General features: G+C 47.6%; 2 long non-coding RNA genes across 4 annotated transcripts in view; one reads left to right on the top strand and one right to left on the bottom strand.

Annotated features, from left to right (window-relative positions):
- Positions 1 to 496: 496 nt before the first annotated feature.
- LOC129631579 (uncharacterized) lies at positions 497 to 10246 on the bottom strand. Of its 3 annotated transcripts, XR_008704118.1 has the most exons (5): positions 9244 to 10246; positions 7737 to 8400; positions 6625 to 6752; positions 5947 to 6078; positions 5213 to 5809 (listed from the first exon to the last, which is right to left on the bottom strand). It is a non-coding gene; the product is annotated as an uncharacterized LOC129631579 (long non-coding RNA). The 3 variants fall into 3 exon arrangements; XR_008704119.1 differs by lacking the exons at positions 5213 to 5809; positions 5947 to 6078 and adding an exon at positions 497 to 1660 and having other exon boundaries at positions 9244 to 10244; XR_008704117.1 differs by having other exon boundaries at positions 5213 to 6078; positions 9244 to 10242.
- Positions 7553 to 19592, top strand: part of LOC129631577 (uncharacterized) — a 44224-nt gene continuing 32184 nt past the window's right edge. The window contains exons 1-2 of the long non-coding RNA XR_008704115.1: positions 7553 to 7726; positions 8117 to 8347. This is a non-coding gene — a long non-coding RNA (uncharacterized LOC129631577). The remainder of the gene's footprint in view (positions 7727 to 8116; positions 8348 to 19592) is intronic.

The raw sequence follows: 19592 nt of genomic DNA on the forward strand, positions 1-19592 counted from the left end.
ACTGGGCACTAGCTTTGGTCCAAACACTGTGTGGAATGTTGAGACACAGAGATACAATGCTATGAAGCCTGTCTTGGGAGAACTTCTTCCTTAATTGGGAGAAAGACATTCAAACACCATTACAGGCCAGGCCAGCACCAGCTCTAAGGGTGGTGTGGGCAAAGTCTCAGTACGAGACTCAGTGCCTCCAGGATGGTGGTCTGGATGTCAGGTCTTTTGAGAAAAAGTTCCAAGAGCCCAGATTCTTCCCAGTAGTAGAATGAACATTGAGTGAACATTCTAGAAACCCCAAATTACAGTTAAGTCGTTGGTTATTTAATTTCAAAAAACCCTTGGATTGAGTCAGGCAAAGCGCTTTACAGATATTACCTCATTTAATCTTCCCAACAATATTGAGGGATAGGTACTAACATTTCCATTTTACTTGCCCAAGATCTCACAGATAGTATTTGAGGAATTCTGAATTTGAACTCAGAAAATGTCAGTCCAGAATTCATCATCTTAAACCCTACACTGTAGTGTGCATAATGATGATTTCAGAGACCTGATCGATGGGTGTGAGGTGAAGTGGGTGGAAGTGGGTGAGTGGAGGTGTCTGGATGTGTCTGGTGGAAAACAGGATTTGAGTTAAATCACCCCAGTGAAAGTGGGGCTTTCCTGTAGCTCAGTTGGTAAAGAATACACCCAAAATGCAGGAGACCCTGGTTTGATTCCTGAGGTGGGAAGATCCCCTGGAGAAGGGAAAAGCTACCCACTCCAGTATTCTGGCCTGGAGAATTCTATGGGCTGTATAGTCCATGGGGTCACAAAGAGTCAGACATGACTGAGCGAGTTTCACTTTTACTTTTTCCAGTGAAAATGAGGAGTAGAAATCCATTTGTTTTTTCAAGAGCTGGTTTCCTGTGTTTATTTATTTTGGGCTGCACTAGATCTTCGTTGCTACACACGGGAGTTCTCTGGCTGCGGTGAGTGAAAGGCTGCTCTCTTGTTGCAGGGTGCGGGCTTCTCATGCAGTGGCTTCACTTGTTGAGGACCATGGGCTCTAGGCACACGGGGTTCAGTGGGTGTGGCACACAAGCTTAGTTGCCTACAGCATGTAGGATCTTCCCGGATCAGGGCTTGAACCTGTGCCCCCTGCATTGGCCAGCAGATTCTTAACCACTGGACTGCCAAGGAAGTCCATCAAGAACTATTTATTTAACATCTCCACAGAGTGCCGGGGGCTACCCTGGTGACTCAGACAGTAAAGAATCTTCCTGCAATGCAGAAGACCTGGGTTTGATGCTTGGGTCAGGAAGATCCCCTGGAGAAGGGAATGGTTACCCACTCCAGTATTCTTGCCTGGAGAATTCCATGGACAGAGGAGCCTGGAGGGCTACACTCCATGGGGTCGCAAAGAGTCAGACTCGACTGGAAGACCAACACTTGCACTTTTCAGAATGCTGGGCCTTGCGCTGGGTGCTGGACATGCAGTGAGAAGCCAGGGAGGTGAGACCTCCTTTGCTTGGAGCTCCCGGGCTAAGGAAGGATTCAGACGAACCAATGGGTGATTCCAGCAGTGAGCAGCAGGCCGAGTGCAGCATAGTGGGGGCACAGAGGAGGGGCTCCTGACCTGGTCAAGGGTTGATTTCTGGAAGAAGTGAAGCATGCAGGGAAAAGCCTAGAAAGAATCGGAAATGAGGGTTGAGAAGCACACTCAGCAATTTAGCAAGGGGAATGGAGGCAGGAGTAGAGGGGTTCCCACTGAAAGGCTCCTGAAAGGGGGAGCCATCAAGAAGCATCTTGGGTTCCCTGCTGGTCTTCTGAACCCCAGGAGTTCAGGATGGTGCCCATCAGCCCCTGCCAAGGTAGAGTCTTGTGTCTCGGAGGATCATATCACTGGTCACATTTGGTTCCTCAAACCCAACCCGGCTGTCCCCTTGTAACAGCAATTTAGTAGGTTTAACTGTGGTATACGGAGTTTCTGTTCCAGTAGGCTTTGAGAAGCGCTTCTGAAAAGGCCTTTATAAATCTCTACAGTAATGAATTATGAACTACAGGAAAAGGGCTGCAGCGTCCGTCTGCCCCTCCCGCTCCTGCGAGGGGAAAGCTGAGCCCGATTCATGTATTCTGCTTCGTCTGGCCTTGTTTTCTTTCAGAGACAAGAGAACATCATAACCTTGAGCTATCTGGTAGAAATAAAAGATTGATGTGAAATTTTACTGTGTAAAATTGGGGCCTTTTCATCCAGAAATGAAAACAATTGAATATTACTAAAAAAAAAAAAAAAAATTGAGAAGAACTTATTTTATTCAAACTCTAAGAACCTTCACCCTAGAATAAGCCTCTTTATGGGAAAATAAATAAATTAATACGTGCCTCATAAGAAATAGATGTTTCCAGCAGTTTCAAATCTCGAAGCCCCAGAGTCTGACAGCCTCATTTTAAAAGTGGAAGTGCCAATGAAAGGACCCAGGAGGTCACATACCTCACTTAAGGTCACCAAACACGAATGGGTGAATTCAGACCCAGAGGATCTGTCTCCAGAGCCTTCTCCACAATACAGCGTTGTGTTACGTCTCACCTTCTGGGCCATGTTGAAAAGTTTGCCAGTCGCCCTGAGATGCTGTAGAGCACGCAGACGAGAGGACCTGCCAGAACCCTCACTGGCTGACTTCTCCTGAGGGAGCTGGAGACGCCTCTGAAGCGGAGTTGTCCTGGACTATCTTCTGGGTGTTCATATCTCATGGTCATGGTCATTATAATTGAGCATCAGTGTGTCTGGTTAAAGTGGCACGGGCAGAGGATGAGGCTGCCAACGCCTGGGGGCACCATCAGCCACAGCATCCAGTGCAGTCCAGCCTGGGCTGGACCACTGGCACCCAGTCCTGGTTCTGCTCACAAACCCACCGAGGAAGCAGAAGGCAGAGGAGAGCTGGCCCAACAACAGCTCATAGGAGAAAGACCTAACTTGACCTTACCCTAGAGACATATCTATGGTATAATTCACTAGAGAAAAAAAAAATGGACATGGATATATTCTAGGGATCATTGTTAGAACTTTAAAGGACAAAACCACAGACAAGCAAAACCCTAACATAGTCTCAAAGGGCACTAAGAAAATCAGAATATCCAAAGTAGGGATATGATAGGTGATGATGATTCGGGCTTCCCTGGTAGCTCAGTTGGTAAAGAATCTGCCTACAATTCAGGAGACCCTGGTTCGATTCCTGGGTTGGGAAGATCCGCTGGAGAAGGGATAGGCTACACACTCTAGCTTCCTTGCACTTCCGTGGTGGCTCAGCTGGTAAAGAACCCACCTGCAGTGCGGGAGACCTGGGTCCAATCCCTGGGTTGGGAAGATTCCCTGGAGAAGAGAAGAGGCTACCCACTCCAGTATTCTGGCCTGGAGAATTCCATGGATTGTATAGTCCACGGGGTCACAGAGGGTCAGACACGACGGAGTGACTTTCACTTTCCGGTGATGAGTGCGCGTTCCCAGGATAAATGGCATCACCAGCAGCATTGTTGTTTCTATTAACTATGGTATTATTACTATAGCCATCGTTTTTTAGTGTAAAGCCTTCTGCTAAGCATATCAGATGAATTAATTCATATTTCATCAATCTCCACTATGAGATGGGGTTTTTATCCTTACTTTACAAAAAAGAAAAAAGCAAATGAGACTTAGTTGGTATGCCCAAAGCCACAGAAATAGTAAATATGGAAGAGGGTGCTCAGAGTTGAATAATTAGGGACTCACAACATCCTCTGTGACCTAAGCTCTTCCCAGCCTCCACTCCACCATCCCCAAGGGGTTAGCTTGTGCCGGGATGGCTGCTGCAGTCCCAGGCATTTGAAACAGGCAGAAAGGAGCTTTTGCCTCCCTCCATGGGTCTCTTATGAGAAAGCTTTTCAGTATATCTGCATCATAGCTCATTGACCAGAGCCACCTGGTCTTAGGGAAGGTCCAATTTCTAACACAGACTGCCAAGGTTCTGGATTCTCTATCTCAGCAGTTCACTCCTGAGGACTGCTGGGAAGGACCAAGTCAGCCCACGTCTCCCTGAAAGAAGGCTGACCCCTTCACCAGGTCTCTGGGTAGACTGTGAGTCTGGGGGAGACAGTGCTCAGGGCCAGTGCTTTCTCAAGGGAGCTGGCAAGACTCAGTATCCATGAGGCTGGGGGAGTACCTAGAGCAGCGGCCCCTCCTCTGCAAGTTCAAGGCTGCAAGGTGGGGGCCCAGGGAGTCTCAGCACTGGAGACACTCATTCCCAACTTTAGCACTCCCAACCTTGGTTCTCTGTTCTCACCATCACTGACAGAGTCTTCATCCATCAGAGCATTCCAACAGACCCTCAACAGCCCTCGAATAATCCCTGGACCTGCTCATCATGGGTCCCCTTGCTCTGTCCTGGGTGTTCCATGTCTGCATTTGTGTTCTCTTTGGCCTGCTCAGAGTTCTCGAGTGTGTTTGGCAGTGGGGTATGCACTTGAAAAAAAAAAAACTTGGCAGGGATAATCATACCCTGCTTGATTTCTGAGCTAAAAATAGCTTCTCTGCATTGTGGAGAAACCAGAGGCCAAAAAAGTCCAGAGCAACATCAGTTCTCTCTCCAGCAGCAGAAACACCTGGAATCGCTGTTTAATTATTTCAGAAGCAATGGTGCAATTTAGAGGTTTCAGGAATAACGTCAGGGGCCTCACATGTGGTTTTGGCAGCTGCCAATCACCACGGGATCCAGCCCAGAAGCTGAGGGTGTGTCAAGTTCATCACTTATGAGCTATGTGACCTTGGGCATGTTCTGTCTCCTCTCTGGGCCCTGGTTCCTCATCAGCTGTTGTTTAGTCACTAAGTCGTGTCCTACCCTTCATGACCCCATGGATTGTAGCCTGCCAGGCTCCTCTGTCCATGGGATTTTTCCAGGCAGGAATACAGGAGTGGGTTGCTATTTCCTTCTCCGGAGGATTTTCCTGACCCAGAAATTGATCCCAAGTTCTCCTGCATTGGCAGGTGGATTCTTTACTGCTGAGCCACCAGGGAAGCTGTCCCCATGAATAGGTTGGGGAAAACTGTACTTTGTTTTTAGGGCAAATGCAACAACCCACTGAAAGAGCATTTGTGAAAAGAGTTCTTCCTTTGGAGAAAAGGAACCGCTTGGGGCTAGAGGAGGAGAGACAGGAGTTCTGCTGTAAAGGATGGACAAAGACAAGGACTCAGGAAGGAGGAGTGAATGAGATTTATTGACCTAGGGAAGCAAGAGTCGGGAAAGCATGGACTACTCAGGGAGCTGGCGGAGGTTAGAGGGAGACAGGGATAAAATAAGCTTGGGACCTGATATACATGGCTCTCTGTGGTTGATGAGACATCACTGGAAGCTTTGAAGCAAGGATGGACATCACAGTTGTATTTTAGAAAATGTAGGGCAGAAAGGAATAGCCTGGAAGCAACAGGGATTAGGCTTCTACCAAAACAAATCAGAAGCGGTACAGAGGAAATAGGGATGGAAAGTAGGGACACATTGTAATTTTTTTTTAGAAGGCTGAAAAAACAGGCCTATTACTGATTAAAAATAGCTTTAAATTAACATATGCAAATGAAGGCCTTTTTCCCCCACCTCCAGCCGCACTTGCCCCTGGAGAAACCAGGGCTTTAAATCAGACTCTAGGAGCCCCCTTCTCAGCCGGATTCCCATTGTCCCCCTCCTGCCTGAGTGTCTTGGCCTGTTGTCTCTTTGCAGGTCTTGAGCTAAGAGGTTCACCCTGCTGACCGCAACCCAAGGAAAAGAACATCCAAATAGGAGGAAACCGCCGAGTTTTCTGTTTTCTTCTGCAGGAGAATGCAAGGTTATTTTTGGCCCCTTTCATACAAATCAGATTGTTTTCTTTCTTTCTTTCTTTCTCAAAGCCCTGTGTCTGGCAGGCTTCAGGCAGGGGAGAGCACATTAGAGCTCGCGTTTTGAATACCTTTGTATTTTTGCTCGGTGTCAGTTTTGTTTGTCTTCTGCCTGGCTGTCTCCCTCGTCTCGGGATTGTTGACTTCCCGCAGACGTTGCTCTCCAGCCAAAGAAAGTAAAACCTTTCTCAAGGATGGGGCGCCTTGGTTGGAGAGAAAGAGAAGGACAAAAGGGAAGCATCCCCCAGTCTGGGAGTGGCTTTGGTTTTGGTGCTTTCGCACTCAGCCCCACTTTCTCGAATTAGTTCTCTGACTTGAGATGCTGAGATGCCCTGGGAGGCACAGGGCTGACGGGAAGAGGAGGATGGAAGCCAGGCTTCCCGACCCTCCAGCCACCAGGTTTCCAAGTGTGCCCCTGCCTTCTTTGTGGCTTATGAACTTTGCTGGTGTCCCTTATAGCAATGGAACCAAGAGTGAGGAGTCCAGGCTTGACCCCGGCTGCTGTCGGTTAGAGTCTGACCTGAGCTAAGTTACTGAACCTCCGTTTTCCTGATCTGTGAAATGGGCATATTAACAGTGGATTGTTGAGTTGACGAAGAGTGTTAAAGAGGATGGTCTGCGTTAAAAACTTGTGGACTGCCTGGAGCATGCATCATGCCGGCTGAGTGTGTATGTGTTTATGTATGTGTGTTTGTGACTGATGTGTGCACTTGTGAAAACCACACCTCCCACTTTTACCCAATAGTTACCGGATTTGTTAAAGTCCCTCTCGGGGTGTCTGGCAGAAGTTGTAAATTAGTTTTGATTCTTAGGAGATTCTTTTTCTCATTCTCTTCTGCTGGAATCTTTCCCTTAAGGCAGCTGAGGTTGATGTGACCTGTAAGAATGTGACAGAAGCAAGGGGAAGGATTTTCCTGTTTAATTCCACACATCATTTTGCTCATTTTGAGCCAGAGTCACTTGTGGATTTCAAACGCAGTGGTTTGTCTTTCATCATTTTACCCAGATGCTTCTCCTTCAGGACAAGAGGGCTGCCTACCTTGTTCCCTCTCATGTCCCTAGTCTCTGGCACATACTTGCAAATATTTGTTAAATGCCTGCAGAAACAGGCTCCTGCATGCACGCACACACGCATGCACGCACACACACACACACACACACACACACACGCACAGACTGTTATTGTTGTTATTTTTTATAAGATATGCATGGCTTTGCATCCCAGCTCCAGCGCCCATGGGGAGGAGGAGTGGCAGGCATGTGGGGTTCTGGCAGCTGGCAGTCACAATGGGACCCACCCCAGAACTGGCAGATGCTTCAGGTGTGTCATTTTCAAGTGATGTGACCTTGGCCTGTTGCCTCTCCTCCCTGCGCCCTGGGTTCCCCATCAGTAAGTTGGGGGCCCATCTCAGAGAACATGGAGGCACAGCTTTCTGAGGGACCTGGCACCAGAAAGACATTCCAATCCTGCCTGGTTTTTCTCACATCACAGAGACCCCTGAGCATCCTGGGATGAGTCTCCAGTCAATCACCACTAATATAAACAAATGGCTGGCACCTGGTCGCTGGCGCCATAAATCAAATAGTCTGAATTTTCCAGGCCTACAGCTGAAGCACCAACTTTTCTCAGCACCACTCACACACACCACATTAATCTCATAAGCATTCACTGCATTGGCAGAAGAAACACGTGGATCCGAATCCTGAGGCTTCCTGCCCTGACCAATGGTGGTCCCATGAAAACATTTGACACCAAGTCTGGGAAACTCCTTCCGGTCAGGTTAGGTTTCTGGTGCTTTAGGCAGGAGCAGAGACTCTGCAGAGGTGGAGGTCGCTGGCTTAGGAGAGGAGGTACATGTACCTGTTGAAAGGGGAATTGCTAGGGGCTCATTACTCCATCCGCCCATTGAATGAAGGACTCTTTCTTTCAGGATAGCATCTCCTGAGGTTTTCTCTGAAGAGCATTGTTTCTATGGTCTGCTAGTGAGTTAGACTGGAAAGGGAGTTGGAAGGAGAGAAAAGAAAAAAAAAAAAGCATTCCTTCATCAAATAATTCTGGGAAATCTTGGCAAAAACAATGTTAAGAATTATTTTTTCAACATTTTTTTTTAACTGCAGAATTTCTCGGCACCTTTAAGAGACTAATGTGCATTTTGACTGTGTGAAAGATAAATTTGGTATCTTGTAATTAACATGCTCTTTTGACAACAGGATGTTTTTCTCCCTCTATCAACATCCCAGGAAACAAGGTTCTGTACCACACTTTGGGGAAAAGAACTTGCAAAGAGGAAGAGAGGACAGATTCTGGGCCTTTAAGCAAAGTTTTCACACAGGTTGAAGTAATTCCAGGTGGTTCAAGGCAAGTCAGGAGATCGTCATTGGGTAGCCAGTCCAGGGGTCACCTCCTTCCTGTAAGCAGCTCAGTTCATGAACTCGCCCACACCAGGCTCGAGTCCCTGCTGCTCTATCCAGGTAGGTTGTCTGTGTGCCTTTGGGTGGGCATTCGTGGCTGAGTGGAGCAGACACTTGGGTATCCAGAACAAAACAGAGAGGGGTACCATAAATCACAGAGAACGCCACTCAGCTTCCTTTCCTGGTCTTTGCTTCTTGAAAAGCAGAGAAAGAGAAACACCAGGCAGCAAACTCCAAGAAAGCCTTAGAGAAGGATTTTCATGTGTGAGCGAGCCCACGGCTGCCTCGAGGGCCTGTGTTAAGCCCAGTTGGCTGCATCAGCCCTGACGTGGTTGTATGCCAGTGGGCCATAGTTGGAGAAAAGCTTGTGAAGGCCTGGTGGACACTGGAATGGCGGGGGGCTGTTGATGGGGGATGCATCGACTGGGTGGACCATGGTGGCCCACTCAGGTGTGACCAAGATGTTCTTCAGGGACTTGGTGGCCTGGGTAATTTCTCTAAGTGGGGTGGTTGGCCATGAGTCCTTATAGCCTTGCCCATGTTTATGATTAGTTTCAGTATCTTAACGCACAGGCTCCAAATTAAGCAACCAAGGAAAGTTGACTTTCAGAGGTGAGTCCAAACAGATTTAGTGGGGCCTGGAGTCCACTGGGTTCTGAGTCTCACGGAGGATTGCACAAGGTGCCCTGCCCCCACACGCCCCCCCTCACCCCAGCCCACCAGGCTTTGCTAGAGGGGCTCGGGTTCAGCACTCCCTCCTGAGGCACCAACAGTGGCTTAGAGCGAAGCTGATAAAGAGAAGGTGATAAGAAGGGAGGGCAGGAATTTCAGAAATGCCATTGCTTCACTTCCCAGAAGTTTCCAAACATTACACCCTGACCTCAAACTGCCCTTGCTCTTTAAGAAAGTGGACAGCGAGTCAGGGAGCTTCATGGACACCGTGGCCCTGGCCTCACCTTGGCTGTTTGGCTTAAAGTTCCAGAGGTTTCTTCAAAGCCTTTGGAGATTTATGTTGTCTTTAGATTTTAGGGAGGAGGAGGCGGCCGTGAGCATTTGCTGAGTGACGACTATGTATGGGGTGGGCCTTGCCACTTGCTCTCTGGTTCTCAGAAGTGGCTACACTTGGAAGCTCTGGGTGGTTGGTTGGTTGTTTTTTAAGTGCTGGTTCCTGGGCCCCAGCCCAGGTAGCCTGACTTAATTGATCGAGAGTGTAGCCTGCGCATTGAGGTTTGCAAGCCACCACCACCCTGCCCCGCCCCAGGTGCACTGAATTCACAGCAGAGTGAATTGAGAAGCTCAGCACTGAAAACTTCTTGTCGCTCATTCCCGGTTGCTCACCAGCAACCCAACCATGAGGACATTAGTGGTGATTGAAACAGAGGCTCAAAGAGCTCAGGGCTTTCCTAGGAGCACAAAGTCTCAGCTAGAAGGTTACAGGTTCCAAAGCCAGCATTATGTCACAGTGAGTCAGTAAATGCAAAATGGGACTTAATTCGACGGTGAGGCCACCATAGGCCAGCCTGGGGCTTAAGCAGCTTGGCAGCTGCTGCAGCCATGACACTCACCCAGCACACCCTTCTCCTGGGCCCACTTCAAAGAGCAGGCTGTTGTCACTGGGGCCCTGAGCAAAGTGACTTGACCCCACAGCTCTCAGGCCCACCCAAGAATCAGGATGGGCTGACTCCAGGCCAAGTTTATTTTTCTTTCTTGTCGAGTGTGATCACTGGAGAAGACTGCAGGGGAAGTGATGCAGATACACATGGGCCCTGGAGGGCGTAGGGTTCACAGCCCATCAAGGAGCCAGCCAGGCTCCATACAGGGTCCTTCCCGCTGCCCTACTCAGACACAAGCCCATCTGCATTCCCGCTGGGCTTTAGGAACTGTGAACTGACTCGGAAGGGCAGGAAGGAAACCAAAGGGTGGGGCTTGTGCCAGATGGTCCAAAAAAAGTAAAACAGTGGGGAATGTGGCACAATGTAAAGAATAAAGCATTTGGAATCGCACTCCCCTGGACTTTGCATAAAGCTCCTTACCTCCTTCAGCCTTAGCTAACCAAGCTTCATGTCGGAGATGAAAATTTCAGGCCCTGATCTCTAGAGTAAGGATAACAATCACCTATAATTGTGATAATTGAATGATATGTAATTTATGATATAATTATGATATATATTATGTATGCATGCTAAGTCTATTCAGTTGTGTCTGAGTCTTTACGAACCTATAGACTGTAGCCTGCCAGGCTACTCTGTCCATGGAATTCTCCAGGCAAGAATACTGGAGTGGGTTGCCATGCCCTCCTCCAGGGGATCTTCCTGTCGCAGGGATCAAACCTGCATGCATCTCCTGCATGGGCACATGGGTTCTTTACCATTAGAGCCACCTGGGAAGCCCTATGATATATGTTATATTAATATATAATTATTCAAATTATATATAAAATAATATATGCTGTAATATAATATTGGGTGGGCCAAATATTTCACTTGGGTTTTTCAATAAGATGTTATTGAGAAATCCAAACAACTTTTTGGCCAACCCAGTATTTCATGTATAAATATTATTTTATATACCATATTATTGATATGTGTATTTGTTCTATGCACAGCTACAGTGAGCAGGCACCAGGCTGAGTCAGAAGCTAAGCTCTTGGTAACTCGGGTCAGTAGCCCGTTGGAGTACTTGATGGTACATCCATTGAATGGAGTACTTTGCAGCTGTTAAAAATGAGATAAATCCACGTAACCCAATAAGGAAAACTGTCCCAGATAGACCACAAGGAGGAAGAGCCAAGTGCAGAGCCATGAGAAAGGACAGCCCTTTTACATCATGAAAAGCATTTACATATGAATAAGTACATATATAAAGTGTAAAAATAGAAACTGACTCTAGCTGGGCATACACAAGTGCATATCCTTGCGGGGACGTGCTTCTCTTCTGAAGAAAATGCATTTCTGGAGAAAGTTAGAAAGGTGGAATTGGCAAAAGGAAATGAGAAGAAGATTTTTCATTTCATTTTATATTTTCTACTTATTTCATACTCAGTTGAACTTGTTTGCATGTGTGTCTGTGTGTGTGTCTGAGTTTCAGTAACAGAAACAATAAGGAGTTTGAGTTAAAATGGAAAGGAAAACAAAAGCAGAACTCGCCCTGAGACTCCAATTCTTTCTCTGTGATCTGGGCCGGCCCAGCAGACAGGGTTGTTTTTCCAGCTGGGAATCATTTCATCCTCTCTCCCTAAATCCTGTGCGAACCCAGATCCAGTGGGAGTTGACAAAGGCCTGGTCCCAGGCCGGTCAGCCACCCCTCCATGTCTGTTGGTGTTTTAAGCACACTGGTGGGTGTGACTGGGCAGTGGTAGGGAGGAGCTGAACAAGGCGTCAGAGGAGGAGGAGGAGAAAGTGACTGCCTAATAAGGAAACCCACATGGTCTGACACTAAGTGTTCAAATGCTGTAAAAGAAAACCAGAAATAAATTTAAATCAAAGTAAAAGGCTGCTTTAAATCCATGCATGGAAGCAGGAATCCTCTGGGTGAATGGATACCAATTTTGAGACTGGTTCTTCCCCTCACCTGCTATAAGGTACTAAATGATCATCCCCAAAGATATCTAACCCTAACCCCAGAACCTATGAGTGAAAGTCACTCAGTCGTGTCCGAATATTTGTGACCCCATGGACTGTAGCCCACCAGGCTTCTCTGTCCATGGGATTTTCCAGGCAAGAATACTGGAGTGGGTTGCCATTCCCTTTTCCAGGGGATCTTCCCAACCCTTGAGGGGTTGAACTTAGGTCTCCCGCATTGCAGGCAGATTCTTTACCACCTGAGCCACCAGCCAGAACCTGTGAACACAACCTTATTTGGGAACAGGTCTTTGTGAATGTCAATTAGGATTTCCAAATAAGATTATCCTGAATTATCCAGATGGGCCCTGAATCCAATGGCAAGTGCTCTCATGAGATATTTCTGTAAGACAGGAGGGGAGAGGACACAGATATAAAGGAGGAGATACGTGAAAAATGGAGACAGAGGCTACAGGGCTGCAGCCAAAACCTAAGGAACACCTTGGCATTGAAACATGTATAATATCATATATGAAACGAGTTGCCAGTCCAGGTTCGAAGCACGATACTGGATGCTTGGGGCTGGTTCCCCGGGGCGACCCAGAGGGATGGTATGGGGAGGGAGGAGGGAGGAGGGTTCAGGATGGGGAACACATGTTTACCTGTGGCAGATTCATTTTGATATATGGCAAAACCAATACAATATTGTAAAGTTAAATAAAATAAAATTAAAAAAAAAAAAAAGGAACACCTGGAGTCACCGGAAGCCTAGAGAAGCAAGAGAGGACACTCCCCCAGAGCCTTTGGAGGGGCCCAGCTCTGCCAGTACCTAAACTTCAGACTGCTGACCTCTAGAACTGGGAGGCCATTGTCCTCTCCCCTTCAATCTTTTAGAAATATCTCATGAGAACACTTGTTGTTGGATTCAGGGCCCATCTGGGTTATCCACGATGATCTCATTTGGAAATCCTTACTGACATTCACAAAGACCTCATCCCAAATAAGGTTGTGTTCACAGGTTCTGGGGTTCGGATATTAATGTATGTTTGGGGGTTTAGTACCTTACAGCAGGTGAGGAGAAGAACCAGACGCAAAGTTGGTATCCATTCACCCAGAGGATTCCTGCTTCCCTGCACAGATTTATAGCAGCCTTTCACTTAGAATTAAGTTTACTTCTGGTTTTCTTTTACAGCATTTGAAACTTTAGTGCCAGACCATGTGGGTTTCCTTAACACCAGTTTATCCTCCTCCTCCTCTGAAGCCTTGTTCAGCTCCTCCCCACCACTCCCCAGATAGACTCAGCAGTGTGCTCATTCTTAAAAACACCGCTAGACAAGGAGGGGGTGGCTCTCCTGCCTCAGACCAGGCCCTTGTCAGTTCCTGCTGGATCCGGGCTCGCCCGGGATTTAGGGCGAGAGGATGAAATGATTCCCAGCTGGAAAAACAAAGGCAAAGGAGAAAAGGAAAGCTACAACTATTTTAAAGCAGAGTTCCAAAGACTAGCAAGGAAAGATAAGAAAGCTTTCCTCACTGATCAATGCAAAGAAATAGAGGAAAATAATACAATGGAAACTCTGGAGATCACTTCAAGAAAATTAGGGATACCAAGGGAACATTTCATGCAAAGATGGGCACAATAAAGGACAGAAATGGTATGGACCTAACAGAAGCAGAAGATATTAAGAAGAGGTGGCAAGAATACACAGAAGAACTATACAAAAAAGATCTTCATGACCCAGATATCGTGATGGTGTGATCACCCATGTAGAGCCAGACATCCTGGAATGCAAAGTCAAATTGGCCTTAGGAAGCATCACTACAAACAAAGCTAGCAGAGGTGATGGAATGCCAGTTGAGCTATTTTAAACCCTAAAGGATGATGCTGTTAAAATGCTGCACTCAAAATGCCAGAAAATTTGGAAAACTCAGCAGGGCCACAGGACTGGAAAAGGTCAGTTTTCATTCCAATTCCAAAGAAGGGCAGTGCCAAAGAATGTTCAAACTACTACACAATTGCATGCATCTCACATGCTAGCAAAGTAATGCTCAAAATTCTCCAAGCCAGGCTTCAACAGTATGTGAACTGTGAACTTCCAGATGTTCAAGCTGAATTTAGAAAAGGCAGAAGAACCAGAGATCAAATTGCCAGCATCCACTGGATCATAGAAAAAGCAAAAGAATTTCAGAAAAACATCTGCTTTATTGACTATGCCAAAGCCTTTGACTATATAGATCACCACAAACGGTAGAAAATTCTTAAAGAGATGGGAATACCAGATCACCTTACCTGCCTCCTGAGAAACCTGCATGCAGGTCAAGAAGCAATAGTTAGAATGGGACATGGAACAATGAACTGGTTCCAAATTGGGAAAGGAGTATGTCAAGGCTGTATATTGTCACCCTGCTTATTTAACTTATATGCAGAGTACATCATGCGAAATGCCAGGCTGGATGAAGCACAAGCTGGAATCAAGATGCCGGGAGAAATAACAATAACCTGAAAAGCAGAGGACAACACCCTTATGGCAGAAAGTGAAGAGGAACTGAAGAACTGCTTGATGAAAGTGAAAGGAGAGTGAAAAAGCAGGCTTAAAACTCAACATTCAAAAAACTAAGATCATGGCATCCAGTCCTATCACTTCATGGCAAATAAATGGGAAAACAATGGAAACAGTAATAGAATTTATTTTCCTGGGCTCAAAAATCACTGCAGATGGTGACTGCAGCCATGAAATTAAAAGATGCTTGCTCCTTGGAAGAAAAGCTGTTATCAACCTGCTGCTGCTAAGTCACTTCAGTCGTGTCCGACCCTCTGCGACCCCATAGATGGCAGCCCACTAGGCTCCCCTGTCCCTGGGATTCTCCAGGCAAGAACACTGGAGTAGGTTGCCATTTCCCTCTCCAATGCATGAAAATGAAAAAATAAAGTGAAGTTGCTCAGTCGTGTCCGACTCCTAGCGACCCCATGGACTGCAGCCCACCAGGCCCCTCCATCCATGGGATTTTCCAAGCGGAGACATTACTTTGCCGACAAAGGTTCGTCTAGTCAAAGCTATGGTTTTTCCAGTAGTCATGTATGGATGTGAGAGTTGGACCATAAAGAAAGCTTAGTGCCAAAGAATTGATGCTTTTGAACTATGGTGCTGGAGAAGACTCTTGAGAGTCCTTGGACTGCAAAGAGATCCAAGCAGTCCATCCTCAAGGAAATGAGTCCTGAATATTCATTGGAAGGACTAATGCTGAAATTGAAACTCCAATACTTTGGCCACCTGATGTGATGAACTGACTCATTTGGAAAAGACCCTGATGCTGGAAAAGAGTGAAGGCAGGAGGAGAAGGGGACGACAGAGGATGAGATGATTGTATACTATCACTGACTCGATGGACATGAGTTTGAGCAAGCTCCAGGAGTTGGCTATGGACAGGGAAGCCTGGTGTGCTGCAGACTCAAAGAGGCATACGGGACTGAGTGACTGAACTGCTGGGCTGGCCCAGGTCCAGCTCCGGGATAAAAATAGCTCCAGGATCAGGGCGTGTCAGACCTTTGTTACCTTGTCTTGTTTTGAGCCATGAAGAGGGTGGTAATTATTACAGCAGGCTAGGAAACAAAGGGCTTCCCTGGTGGCTCAGCAGGTAAAGAATCTGCCTGCAATGCGGGAGACCTAGGGTTGATCCCTGGGTCAGGAAGATCCCCTGACAAGGAAATTGCAAGCCACTCCAGTATTCCTGCCTGGAGAATTCCCTGGACAGAGGAGCCTGGCAGGCTACAGTCCATGGGGTCTCAAATAGTCAGACACAACTGAGCGACTAACACACAGGAAGCGAACACTCTTGCTGAAGAGGCACAGCTTGCCTTGAATTGACTTCCTGGGCCAGGGACAGAGTCTGGGATTTGAAGAGAGATTGGACAGCCCATCCAGGACGCCCTGCCAGGTCCCCAACACACTGGGTGGGCCCTGGTTTCCCTTTTCTGAAGTAGCGTCTCATGATACTCTCTGCAAGCTTATTCTTTTTTTTCTTTTTTTTTTTTAAAGACTTGATTATTAGGCTGCACTGGGTCTTAGTTGCAGCATGGGAGATCTAGTTCCCCAACCAGGGATCAAATCCGGGCCCCCTGTATTGGGAACTCAGAGTCTTAGCCACTAGACCACCAAGGGAAGTCCCTACAGGATTATTCTGCTTTATTTTTCAGCATGGAGCCTGTAGTGACCTGATATCTCATCTTTTCCTATAGTAACTCCCCACCACCGCCACTCCCCACCACCCATACATAAGGGGATGTGAGCTCCGTGAGGGCAGGGCTGACAACCAGGCTCACTTCTGAATCTATCCCCAGCACAGCTCTTGGCAGGTAAGGGTGCCAAGATGATGAGATGATCTTTGAGGAAGGGAGAAAGGAGGAGAGCCCCTGAGAGGGATGTAGTGAGAACCCGCTCAGACCCAGCCCCCACCAGCTCACAGTCTAGGCAGGTGGACAGGTAAATGGAGAAGGTTCTGGGGAGGCTGTACCACATGGATGCAAGGGTTAAGAAGGACATGTAAGAAACTGTAAGAAAGGGCAGACAGCATCCTCAGGGAGCAGAGAAATGCAGGAGCTGACCTCCGCTGGCAGGGATGGGGAGATTCTGCCCAGGGGGACAGCTGTGACCAAGTCCCCTGAATGGAGGGGAGGAGGCCCGCTCCACAGCACAGCCTTCGTGAGAGACAATAAGGGAAGAAGGAGAGGTTGGAGCAGGTATGAGAGGCGTCACGGGGAAGGCCCATGGACCAGGTGGGGGATGCTGCTGTGTGTGCTGGGGGTGGAAGAGGCTGCAGGGGCTTCAGGCCGGGAGCCTGCCCAGGTGACCATCAGAGGCCCTCAGTGTACAGGGCCCTGGACACCAGTTCCGCAGCCTCCAGGAGGTTAATCTATATTCCTTTCCATCCTCTGTGTGTGTGCTCAGTTGCTTAGTTGTGTCTGATTCCTTGCGACCCCATGGACTGTGGTCCACCAGGTTTCTTTGTCCATGGGATTCTTCAGGCAAGAGTACTAGAGTAAGTTGCCATTTCCTCCTCTAGGGGATCTTCCCAATTCAAGGACTGAACCCACATCTCCTGCATTGGCAGGCAGATTCTTTACCACGGGGCCACCTGGGAAGCCCTTCCCATCCTTTACAACTTCCCAAAGTCCACAGTTACATTAGTAATTGCAGCTAGGCATTGAGTCAAGAATGTGCTAGGAGGCCTCCATATTTAAATATGTACTCCTTTGGACACATTCTTATGATAGCATGATTATTCCCTTTTTATAGATGAGTTGAGTCTCAAAGCTGGTAGCTGAGGAGATTAAGGTTTAACCCTGAATCTATACGGACTCTGGGTGCCATGTCCACACATACACCAGGGCCCGTGGCCGCCTGTATTGTGAAGCATGTCATGACTTCTGGAGTAGTTCATACACGGGACTCTTCTCTGACCTAGAGCAGAGGTTTGGCAAATCCAGGGCAGAGATCGTTCACGCCATTTTACAGAAAAGAAAGCTAAGAATCCAAGGAGTGGGGTTCTTTCCTCATAAGCTGCAGACCCAGAGGACGGGCATCAGTGTTTCATGCTAAGGTCCTCTGCCCAGGAGCCTTGTGGTCAGACTTGTGTCCATACAACAGTGCAGAATGAGGACAGTGGAGATGGGGGTGGCAGGAACGGGGGTGCATGTTGTTCCAGATCCAGTGCCTGCTGAGCAGGGCTTTTCCCCAGAGCTCAGCTCCGGGCCACCAGGCAGCACATCCAACCTTCTGGGGAAAATGGTACTCCCTGGAAGGAGCTGGCTGCATCCATCTCGTTGGACAATATGCTATTTTTGCCAGAGAGCTACAGGGCATAAGTATAGATTTCTGAGCATTTTTTATTACCTGACTTGATGGTCCCTGCACATCTCTTCATTAAACCATAAAAAGCCAGACAGCCCTTCCCAGAAACTGTGCGTCTACCTGTGTCCCATATAGACGTGGGGGATTGCAGCCGTATGGCAGAAAGGGCCCCACTTTGTTGGGGGGGCACTGGAAATCAACGGCCAGTTGTCTCAGAATTACCTTGGAGATGAATGACGTGGTTCCCAGGGGGCCTTTTCTGTCTTTTGCTGGGGCATTTCTTTCCTTCTGCCCTGTAACCAGATCTGATTCTGGGATACAGACCAGATCCTGGGCCCTGCCCTCCACTTCCCTCAGCCACTGTCTTCCTGTGCTTTTCCCCATGCTCCTTTCTACCCCAGGGCCTTTGCACTACCTGGGAATCTCATCTGTCCCTGTCATCTGTGCCTAGGCAACCTTTTATTTCTCAGACCTCCATCAAACCCCCTGGGCCCACCATCTAAGTCAGGCTCCTTTGTCTAGAACCATGGTCACTTGATTTGGGGTATTTATCCCACTTTGTAAGGGTTTGTGGATTATTTGCTTAGACTCTGTACTCCACTGTAAGCTTCATGAACATAAAGACTATTGTTTCCATTGCATTCCCAAGAGCCTAAAGAGATAACCTGGTCCATACTCATTTCCATGTAAATATTATAGAAAATGATCAAATATAAGTGAATGCATGAATGAATGAATGGACGAATAGATAAACGAGTGAGCAAGCAAGCCATGGTTCTCACCCAGGGGAGATTTGCCCCTCGAGCTCCCCCTTCCCAGGATATATTGGCAATATTTTGAGACATTCTCACTCGTCATGCCATGGTGGTGCTACTGGCATTCAGTGGAGAGAGGCTGGTGCTGTCAGATAACCTGCACAGAGCAGCGGCCCCACCTCCCAGCAGAGAGCGTGTTCCACCCAAATGCCAACAGTGTCGAAGTTGAGAAACCCTGGAAAGCTCTTTCCTAGGGCTGCTGAACAGAGCACTACAAACTGAGTGATTTAAAACAACAGAAACGGAGTCGAGTACAGTTGAAGAAGCCAGGAGTCCAAAATCAAGGTGTTGGCAGGGCTGATCCCCTCTAGAAGGCCTGAGGAGAAGTCAGTTCCCTGATTCTCTGGTGGCTTCTGCTGGTGGCAGAGAGTCTTGAGTGTTCTTGGCTCACAGCTGCCTGCCTCTCTGATCTCTGCCTCTTGTCTTCACACAGCCTCCTTCCCAAAGTGTCTGTTTTTCTCCTCTTCCTGTAAGGGTACCAGACGTTGGATTTAGGGTCTGACTTAATGACTTCATCTTAATTAGTTACTACAACTGCAAAGGCCCTATTTCTGAATAATGTTACCTTCACAGGTACTGGGGTTCAAACTCAGTTCAGTTTAGTCACTCAGTCCTGTCTGACTCTTTGTGACCACATGGACTGCAGCATGTCAGGCCTCCCTGTCCAGCACCAACTACCGGGGCTTGCTCAAACTCATGTCCATGGAGTCAGTGATGGCATCCAACCATCTCATCCTCTGTCATCCCCTTCTCCTCCTGCCTTCACTCTTTCCCAGCATCAGGGTCTTTTCCAAATGAGTCAGTTCATCACATCAGGTGGCCAAAGTATTGGAGCTTCAGCTCCAGTATCCCAATAATATTCAGAGCTGATTTCATTTAGGATTGACTGGTTTGATCTCCTTGCAGTTCAGGGGACTCTCAAGAGTCTTCTCTAACACCACAGTTCAAAAGTATCAATTCTTCAGCCCTCAGCTTTCTTTGTAGTCCAACTCTCACATCCATACATGACGACTGGAAAATCAATGCTTTGACTAGACGCACTTTTGTCTGAAGTACTGTCTCTGCTTTTTAGTATGCTGTCTAG

The sequence above is a fragment of the Bubalus kerabau genome, chromosome 17 (genome assembly GCF_029407905.1).
Source record: "Bubalus kerabau isolate K-KA32 ecotype Philippines breed swamp buffalo chromosome 17, PCC_UOA_SB_1v2, whole genome shotgun sequence".
NCBI classification, from domain to species: Eukaryota; Metazoa; Chordata; class Mammalia; order Artiodactyla; family Bovidae; genus Bubalus; species Bubalus kerabau.